The sequence below is a fragment of the Phaseolus vulgaris genome, unplaced genomic scaffold (assembly GCF_000499845.2).
Source record: "Phaseolus vulgaris cultivar G19833 unplaced genomic scaffold, P. vulgaris v2.0 scaffold_743, whole genome shotgun sequence".
NCBI classification, from domain to species: Eukaryota; Viridiplantae; Streptophyta; class Magnoliopsida; order Fabales; family Fabaceae; genus Phaseolus; species Phaseolus vulgaris.
Window position 1 is genome coordinate 5,846 of NW_027174311.1, and position 9,445 is coordinate 15,290.

Genomic DNA, 9,445 nt, shown 5'->3' on the forward strand with positions numbered 1-9,445 from the left:
ACGAAGTGGACTTTAAGCCCAACTCAACCCCATAAAACCGGCTCATAGAGTTGAGGTTTGCACCCAACACACCCCCCTCACGCCGAGAGTGATAGATAGAAGCTCGTGCGTGGACTATATATTATGGGTGGTCCGATAGCGGCCCGATAGCGGGTGGCACGATAGGCCCAACACAAACACTCGCTAGGATAGGGCTCGAAAATGGCTATGATACCATATTACGAAAAGAGTGGACTTTAAGCCTAACTCAACCCATAAAACTGGCTCAAGAGTGTGTAAGGGCAATCGTTGGAAAAAAAAACGACAATCGTCAAGTTTCTTGTGTGATTTTCATCACGGTATTGGACTGTAGCAACCTTGCCGTAGAAGTCAAAACCAGGCTGTGACTAGGATAAAACACTGAATTGCACGAAATCTATCTCTTTTATTTGTCTTCACATACGTAGTTGCTTTTATGTGAACCTCTTACAATTTGGTGAGTTTATAATGTCAAAATTATTTTCAACCCATGTACTTTAATTTTGTTATATCAGATGTTAATGGTTTACTAATAATTAAAAACACAAATTTTATTCTTTTCAAGTGATTTTTCAATAAAAAGTAATTTATATGATCAAAATTGTGAATTCATAATTACAACTAAATATGACATTCTGTAGAAATTATTGGTGTTTCAAGATAATGGGAATGCACTTCAAAACAGATCAGTGTTGTGATTGACATCATACTAAATGGAAGATGACAAATATGAGCGTTAGCAAAGTTCCACCACCATACGTGCTTGCACATGCAGCTTTCAAGAGCCATGTTTCCGAATTTCTGAAGGAAGAAAAATAACTCAAGACATTGTGATCAGATCAACTTTCTTGGTTTTTGTTTGTTTCTCTTTTCCGTAGTCTCTTCTAACTCACCATTCTTTCAAGGACATGATCAAGATAGTGACCCTCTTGTTGTATAAATTGATGACCTTTTTCTTGAGCTTCTCAAAATTGTTCAAGTTATATCATTTACCCAAAAAAGAAAGAGTTCTGACCATGGCTTCATCACTCTTCATGCCTTCATCCGTAAGCTCAATAATTCCCTGCACTTTTGCTCTGCTTTGCTTTCTTCAGTTTATTTGCTTTCCTCAGTTCTTGAACTTCGCTTGTGTGCAACAACTAGTTTCATGCAAACTAATTGAACTTTTCTTTGAGTGATAAGGCCAACTTTAGCAGAATGTTGTTATATGACAAACTTATTTTGAATTTGAGTTGGATAAAATTTATATAATGCATGTTTTGCCAGTTGAATGACTAGCTCCAGCTTCTGCAAAATTTAATGTTACATTGTGCTGCACGCACGAAACAGAAAGGATCCCCTGGTGGGCTTTTACTTTTATTTTCCCCTTTTTTAACATATGTCCGAACTCTGAACATTGTGCAAACAAATGACCCAAATTGGCAGCAATCTTGTTTGGTCTGAAAAAGGATCTGTGCCATGTTATGTTATGGTTTTCACTAAATAGTGACTAAGTCGGAATCTGATTCTGAATATGCTTTCGTCATTGTTTTCTTAGTTTTGGTCCCTAGTCAGAGATGGAAAAGTTAAGAGTTCAATCCATTTTTTCCCAAGGAGAACGTGTCAATTCTGTCTATTGATAAATTGGTAGTTTTTGGATTACTGTGTTAAGAATATCATTGTTTGAAAAGTACAAGATTATTGTACTATACAGACCTCTTTTAGTTTTAGTATTTTATACCATAATCTTTGTTTCAAACATTTTTGTCTAGCATTTGCAGAATGTAAATTGCAAATATAACTTTTTTGATTTCTTAAGGAAAAATAAGAGTCTTTTATTTTACAATCATGGGCAAGAAAAAGGTATCAGGGTTGTCTTATGGGAGGAAATGATTCCTATTCTGTGATTGGTGTCTCCAAGGAAATTATTCCTATTCTGTGATTGGTGTCTCTAATGCATGCTATTATATAAGAATGCTAATGCAAATTACACATGAACAGATAGTGGAAGAAGAAGCCAGGTTTGAAGCCGAAGTGGCAGAGGTGCAAGCATGGTGGAACTCTGAGAGGTTCAAGCTAACCAAAAGACCATACTCAGCTAGAGATGTGGTGTCCCTACGAGGTAACCTCAGACAAACCTATGGCTCAGATGAGATGGCCAAAAAGCTATGGCGCATTCTGAAGAACCACCAAGCCAATGGCACAGCCTCGAGGACTTTTGGTGCACTTGATCCTGTTCAGGTCACTCAGATGGCCAAACACTTGGACACCATCTATGTCTCAGGGTGGCAGTGTTCGGCCACTCATACCACCACCAATGAGCCAGGCCCTGACCTTGCTGATTACCCTTATGACACTGTCCCCAACAAGGTTGAGCACCTCTTCTTCGCTCAGCAATACCATGATAGGAAACAAAAAGAGGAGAGAATGAACATGAGCAGGGAAGAGAGGGCAAGGACCCCTTATGTTGATTACTTGAGACCAATTATAGCTGATGGTGACACAGGTTTTGGTGGAACCACAGCAACTGTGAAGCTTTGCAAGCTCTTTGTGGAGAGAGGCGCTGCTGGCATCCACATTGAGGACCAGTCTTCCGTGACCAAAAAGTGTGCCACATGGCAGGGAAAGTTCTGGTTGGCCATCAGTGAACACATCAATAGGCTCGTGGCAGCAAGGCTTCAGTTGGATGTCATGGGGGTGGAAACTGTTTTGGTGGCTAGAACAGAATGCAAGAAGCTGCTAATATGGGTTCAATCTAACATTGACACTAGGGACCACCAATTTATCTTGGGTGTGACCAACCCAAACCTTAGGGGAAAGAGCTTGGCAACTCCTATGGCAAAAGACATGGCTGCTGGAAAAGTGGAGCTGAGCTTCAGGCTTGGAGGATGAGTGGCTGTCAAAGGCACAGTTGAAGACTCTCTCAGAAGCAGTTGTGGAAGCAATTGGGAGGCAGAACATTGGAGAGGAAGAGAAGAGAAGGAATTTGAATGAGTGGATGCCCATTCAAGTTACGAAAGGTGCCTTCCAATGAGGAAGGTAGGGAGATTGCTGAGAGGTTAGGAGTGAGGAACCTGTTTTGGGACTGGGACTTGCCTAGGACTAGAGAAGGGTTTACAGGTCAAAGGGTCTGTAACAGCATCAGTTTAAGAGTTGGGCCTTTGCTCCACATGCTGATGTGATATGGATGGAAACGCAAGCCCCAATGTGGCTGAGTGCACAGAGTTGCTGAGGGGTTAGATCAAAGTACCCTGAGATGATGCTGGGGTACAACCTTCTCCACTTCAACTGGGATGCCTCTGGCATGAGTGATGAGCAAATGAGAGACTTCATTCCCAAGATTGCAAAGTTGGGATGTGTGCAGTCATCACAGTTGGAGGTTTGCATTCTAATGCACTCATCATTCAAACATTTTCAAGAGACTTGCCAACAGGGCATGCTGGCTTATGTGGAGAGGATTCAGAGAGAGAGAGGAACAATGGGGTTGACACACTTGCCCACCAGAAATGGGCTGGTGCTAACTACTATGACAGAACCTCAAGACTGTTCAAGGAGGTGTGGCTTCAACTGCTGCAATGGGAAAAGGCAGTCATACACTATTATACACACTAACAACACATCATGCATCAATAAGATCATTGACTTTTGTGATAATGTTTTGAAAATTATACCTAGAAAGATTTCTAATTAATTGAGATAAAAAGATGTTTATACTCACAGAATGTCAAAACCAAACTTTTTTTTCCCTTGAGTTTTGTAGGAGTAACTGAAGATCAGTTTAAAGAATCATGGACTAGGCCAGGAGCTGTTGACATTGATAGAGGCAGTATTGTGGTTGCTAAGGCCAGAATGTGAAAGTTCTACTTCTGCTTAACTATGCTGCTGAAGCTGGAATTTTGGCCAGCTTCACCAATTCCTCTGTTGGATTGGAATAGATGATGTCCTTAACAATTAAACTGGCCATTCAAACTTATTCTGCTATTTTTCGATGCATAACTTCTTATATTTCTTACTTGTTCAGACTCTTAAGCAAAGAGAACAAGGAAAATTTGATTTCCTTTTGTACTTTGTTTTACTCTTTCTGTTGAACATATTTTAATTAGTGTGTATTTGGACATGCATTTGTGGACAAGGAGCACAAAGAATATTTGTTTCTATCCAAAACATAAAACAATGCTGAAAATATTGGTGTTGTTCAATTAGCTCGGCTGAGACCAATCAATTAAAATAATAAACTAACTTTTTATAGTTTAGTTGGTAATCAATGAATAAACTATTAATAGAAAATAAGTGTTTCTCTTTAAAATAAATAATTAAAGAAGAGATAGTACGTTCATTATCATTTGTTTTCCAAAATGTGTGAATACCATTATTTTTTTGAAATGTAATGGATATACTTTTTTACTACCGGATGTCGAGAGAACTCTTGACACATAGATGGTGGGACATATTCGGCGTCTCGGTTAGTATCGTCTTGAATGTCCTTTTGGGCTATCGGCATCCCGCACATTCATGTTTTCCAATAATGTTAGGCATAAACAATGCCAATTAACATAACAAACCACATTACATGTCCTAAATGACAATTAGAAGGGATTGGATCTTGCTTAATCATCCGTATGGTCGAAGGCTCAAAGTCCCTCTATAAATGGATAATCATCCTGGGTACACGGTACAAAATTTTGACCAACAACTAGCACATTCACTCGAACTCAAAACAACTTAAATGTTAAGTACAAATGCAGGTACCTCTGCCAAAAATACCGAGAAGATGAAATGATAAAAAACACTAAACATACGAGTGACAAATAGTGAAGATCTAGAATCACAACACGAATAAGCACCCATCCCTACAAACCTTATAGAAACACTTTTAATTAAAAAATCTACATTTATACATCAAACACAAGTGTCATATTCGATTTCTGAGCCCGAGTGGTCGACAAGGTAAATGCCTTATGACCTCTCGTTAAATGCCAAAGGTACATTCCAGCTGATTAATTAGATAACTGGGATTAGTGAATAACTAAACATCATTAAGAGTTATTGGTCAGAATAACGTGATTAAGACAGAAGACCCAATAGAAGACTAAAATAAGGACAAAACTTTCATGATAAAGGGTAATGACTTTTCTAGTTCTAAACTCACTAAACACTCCAATATCTAAACTCACTTGAGCGCTGAAGTGTTTTTGCAGGTACCCCTACCCCTTAGACAACTTGACGGCGACGAAAGAAGAAAAGATAGAAAACAATTGGTAGCGGGATCTTCGGCCTCAAAATTGTAAGAACATTTGGCGCCCACCGTGGGGTTGAAAGAAAAACCTATCGAGTAGCCACATGGTAGCGATGAAAGTATACAAGAAACACCGACAGAACAAAGGACCATCAGTGGATCCCATAGCCATGATAATGGAAATGAAGAGAGAGTTTGATAATGATCCGATCGTCATCGGTAGTCGATGACGTCAGCAGCAGAGGACCACGTGGACCACTCGCAGGGTGACGCGTGGCCCAGGTGACAGAGAGATCAGGGAGCGATCGCTAAGAGCGGTGATCAGTAATCAAGTGACCACCGAACAGCGCAGAAAGGTCAGGGGACAATCACCCAGAACGGTGATCGGTGGTCAGTAGCCAAGTGGCCACCCACAGACCAAGTCCCAGACTAACGCCTGGGGGCAGAACACGAGAAGCAAATAGAGCATTGATCAGTCATCGGGTGCATTGTCATCGGGGTCTCGTGTTACACGCAGTAAACTGGGACTGAGGTTCCCAGCGAGAGCGTTACACATGGACCTCGCATGAGCACATCTCAGGGAATCGCGCACGAGAGTGGCCTGAGGGAGCTAGCAAACCGATCAGTGATTGGTGACTCCCCTCAACCCATTACGTGCGTGAAGGGTAAGCCGTCTACGCAGAGAGCAACGCTTGGTGAGTGTGCCTAGACCGGCCACACCTGGCGTTCTCCTGAGAGTATGCGATTTGCCCAGATGAAAGAAATATGCTAAGTTACTCCGCAAGGGAATAACTTAGCACACAAAGAGAAGCGCTAGAGCCCTTCCAGTAAGTGACACGTGTGTGGTTAGATGTGAGTTGCATGCCTCCACGTGTCATCATCTGAGAGGGGTGCGGTCCAGATAAAGGTGCACTCCGTACCGCTAAAGGTACAGACAAGCGCAGCCAAGCGCAGAGACGCGCGGACACGCACAGGCACCCACACTCTACTGATTCTGGAGGTACATTGTCTCAGAAAAGCATAACAGGGTTCTGACATATGCCAGAAAAGCATAACAGAATTCTGTTATGCCCAGAAGCAGAGAGAGAGACATAAAAGGGAATCAGGGGAGAGATTGAGGGGGATACGAAAAATAGAGAGCAAGAGTTTTTCACACACACTACTAGTTTTCTCATTTTGGTGGTTCTGTGGTCTAACTTGATCGTCGGAGTGCAAACGGCCGCTAGAGGCGCCGTCTGTGTGTTTTGCAGGTCACATTAGGAGATTCAAGAGAAGGTTTTGAGGGTGATTTTGCAGAGAACGCAGTCGCGTAGATGGGACAGAGAGTGCTACAAAGCGATTCCTCCACGTTCGAGTTGCCGAAAGGATCATTTGGCGCCCACCGTGGGGCACGAGTGAATCGTGGTCCCATATACACCACAGTTTTGAAGCTTACCAGAGTTTTACCAACTTCTTTGATAGGGAAAGATGCCAAGAAAACAGACAACCATCACCTGCGCCATCTGCTGACGAAGGAGCTGTGACAATGGCGCAGGTCCTGGAGATGGTGCGCACGCTGCAGGATAACGCCGCAGCTTCAAAAGCTGAACAAGAAAGGATGCAGACGGAGTTGGCCGCGTCGCAAAACAGGAACGACGAGTTGAATCGCGTCAATGAAGAGTTGAGGAGGATGTTGCAGGCGCAGAGGGAACACATGGTTGACGAAAGGATGTCTAGGCAGCCGTCACCTCCAAGAGCGTTCCCCATGCCATTCTCCCCTGAAATCATGGGAACCATGGTGCCTCCCAACCTGGTGGGGGTGAAGGCGTCGTTCAAGGGGGTAGAAGACCCGGAGGCGCATCTGACGGCATTCCACACCCAGATGATGTTGTCTGGGGGCTCAGACGCTGTGAACTGCAAAATGTTCATGAGCACGCTAAGCGGAATCGCCATGGAGTGGTTCGTGAGCTTACCAGAAGGGCATATCACGTCTTTCTCTCAGTTTTCAAAAGCTCTTCACTGAGCAATACATCGTCAACAAAGCACCTGCAGTGGTGTCATACGATTTGTTCGACGTGCGTCAGTACCAAGGCGAGTCGCTGAAAGACTACCTCAACCGCTTTGGAGCACAAGTGGTTAGACTGCCCAGCAAAGATGAAGATATGCTGGTGCACGCGTTTAAGAAGGGAGTGCTGCCTGGCCCTTCAGCGAGTCCTCATCAGGAGCCATCCCAGCACCTTTGCAGAGACCGACGACGCGCGTGGCGCACATAGTGGCAGAAACAGAGGTTTTGAGAAAAGAGGAAGTGCTGCACCACCAAGACCGCGTGGAGGGCAAGGGAAACCGCAACAAGCAAGGGTGCATGAGGCCAAGGAGGGGGAAAAAGGTGCGGGAAAAACCTCGTCCCTATTCACCAGGCAAGGATCAGAGCAGGGGGCGTGCAAGGAAGAACAATGCGCCCCAAGATACAATTTCATGGTGGGATTGGCGGTTCTCATCGCCCTTCCTGTTGTAGCAGCAAGACTACGCGTACCGGAGAAGACTGATAAGATACTTGGTAGAAAGAAGAATGAGTGGTGTGAGTTTCACCAGGCCTTTGGCCACACACTTCACTCCTGTTTGGCCGTTGGGACACCAACTGACAGAGTTGGTGAAGTATGGTTCCTAGCAGATTACCTGCGTGAGCCGCAGGGTGATCGCGCGTCGGGATCTCAGGCTGGAGAAACAGCAGCATGAAGTCCCTGTGCACGGGAAGTGCAAACAATCGCGGGAGGCTTCTCTGATGGGGGATGCACAGCGTCACAGAGAAGGAGTACGCCCGGTCGGTTATGGCGGTAGACGCGGTAAATGAGAGCCATTACCCTGAAGTAGATATTGTCTTCAGGAAAGCTGATCTACGGGACGTTGTCCCGCACGACAACGACCCTGTGGTCATCTCCCTCATCACGGCTGGAAGACGAGTGCACCGAGTGCTCGTAGATCAAGGAAGCTCGGCAGACGTCATGTTCTGGCCGACGTTTAACAAGTTGCAGTTGTCCCCTGATCAACTGAGGCCGTATACCGGGTGTCTTTACGGCTTTGCAGGAGATCAGGTAGAAGTGCGGGGATACATTGAGCTGAGGACAACGTTCACTGATGGGACGACAGCCCGCACCGAAAGGATAAAGTACTTGGTGGTGAACGCCCCTTCTGCGTACAACATCTTGTTGGGGAGGCCAACACTCAATAGGTTGGGCGCAATACCATCGACGAGGCACATGAAGTTGAAGCTGCCGTCGATGGAGGGGACCGTAATAACCATCAAGTCGGATCAGGCTGAGGCTAGACGCTGTTATGAGAACAGCCTGAAGCAGAAGAGAAGTGTATGTCACGTCACCACGACACCACCACCAGGTGTGCGCGAAGAGCGATCGGTGGTTAGGGAGACACAGGGCGCTCAGAGGATGGAGAACGCTGCGGTGGGGGGCTCCCAGGTAGCCCAAGTTGAAGAAGAAGAGGAAGGCGCGATCGCTCCTCGCGAGTCAGGGATCGCGAGGGCGGTCATCGCCAGCGAGAGAAGGCCCCACCCAGCTGAAGGATGGGTCGAAGTGGACATCAGGGGGAAAAAGTTCAAATTGGGGGGATCCCTCGTTGAAGAAGAGCGAAAGCTGATCGTTGTGTGTGATCGAAAAGCACATGGGTGCCTTTGCATGGTCAGCGTCCGACATGCCAGGAATCGACCCCGATTTCCTTTGCCATCGTCTGTCGATGGATCCAAGGTTCGACCTGTGCGACAAAGGCGAAGGAAATTCAACGAGGAAAGGAAGGTGATCCACGACGAAGCGCAGAAGCTCCTTGCTGCAGGGCACATCAGAGAGATCCAGTACCCCGAGTGGCTAGCGAATGTGGTACTGGTTCAGAAGGCAAGCGGCAAGTGGAGATGTGCGTGGACTTCACTGACCTCAACAAGGCGTGCCCCAAGGATTCTTACCCTTTACCCAGTATAGATGCCCTAGTTGATAGCGCATCAGGGGGAAAGCTACTCAGCTTCTTGGATGCTTTTTCAGGGTATAACCAGATCAGGATGCACCCCATGGATGAGTGCAAGACCGCGTTTATGACGGAACGGTCTTGCTATTGCTACAAGGTCATGCCATTCGGGCTAAAGAACGCGGGGGCCAGCCCTACCAGCGGCTCATGGATAGGGTACTCTCGCCCATGCTGGGAAGGAACGTACATGCATATGTAGATGAC

General features: G+C 45.4%; 1 pseudogene; it reads left to right on the top strand.

The window, feature by feature from the left end:
• Positions 1–879: 879 nt before the first annotated feature.
• Positions 880–4,129, top strand: LOC137817695 (isocitrate lyase 2-like; annotated as a pseudogene).
• Positions 4,130–9,445: the final 5,316 nt, after the last annotated feature.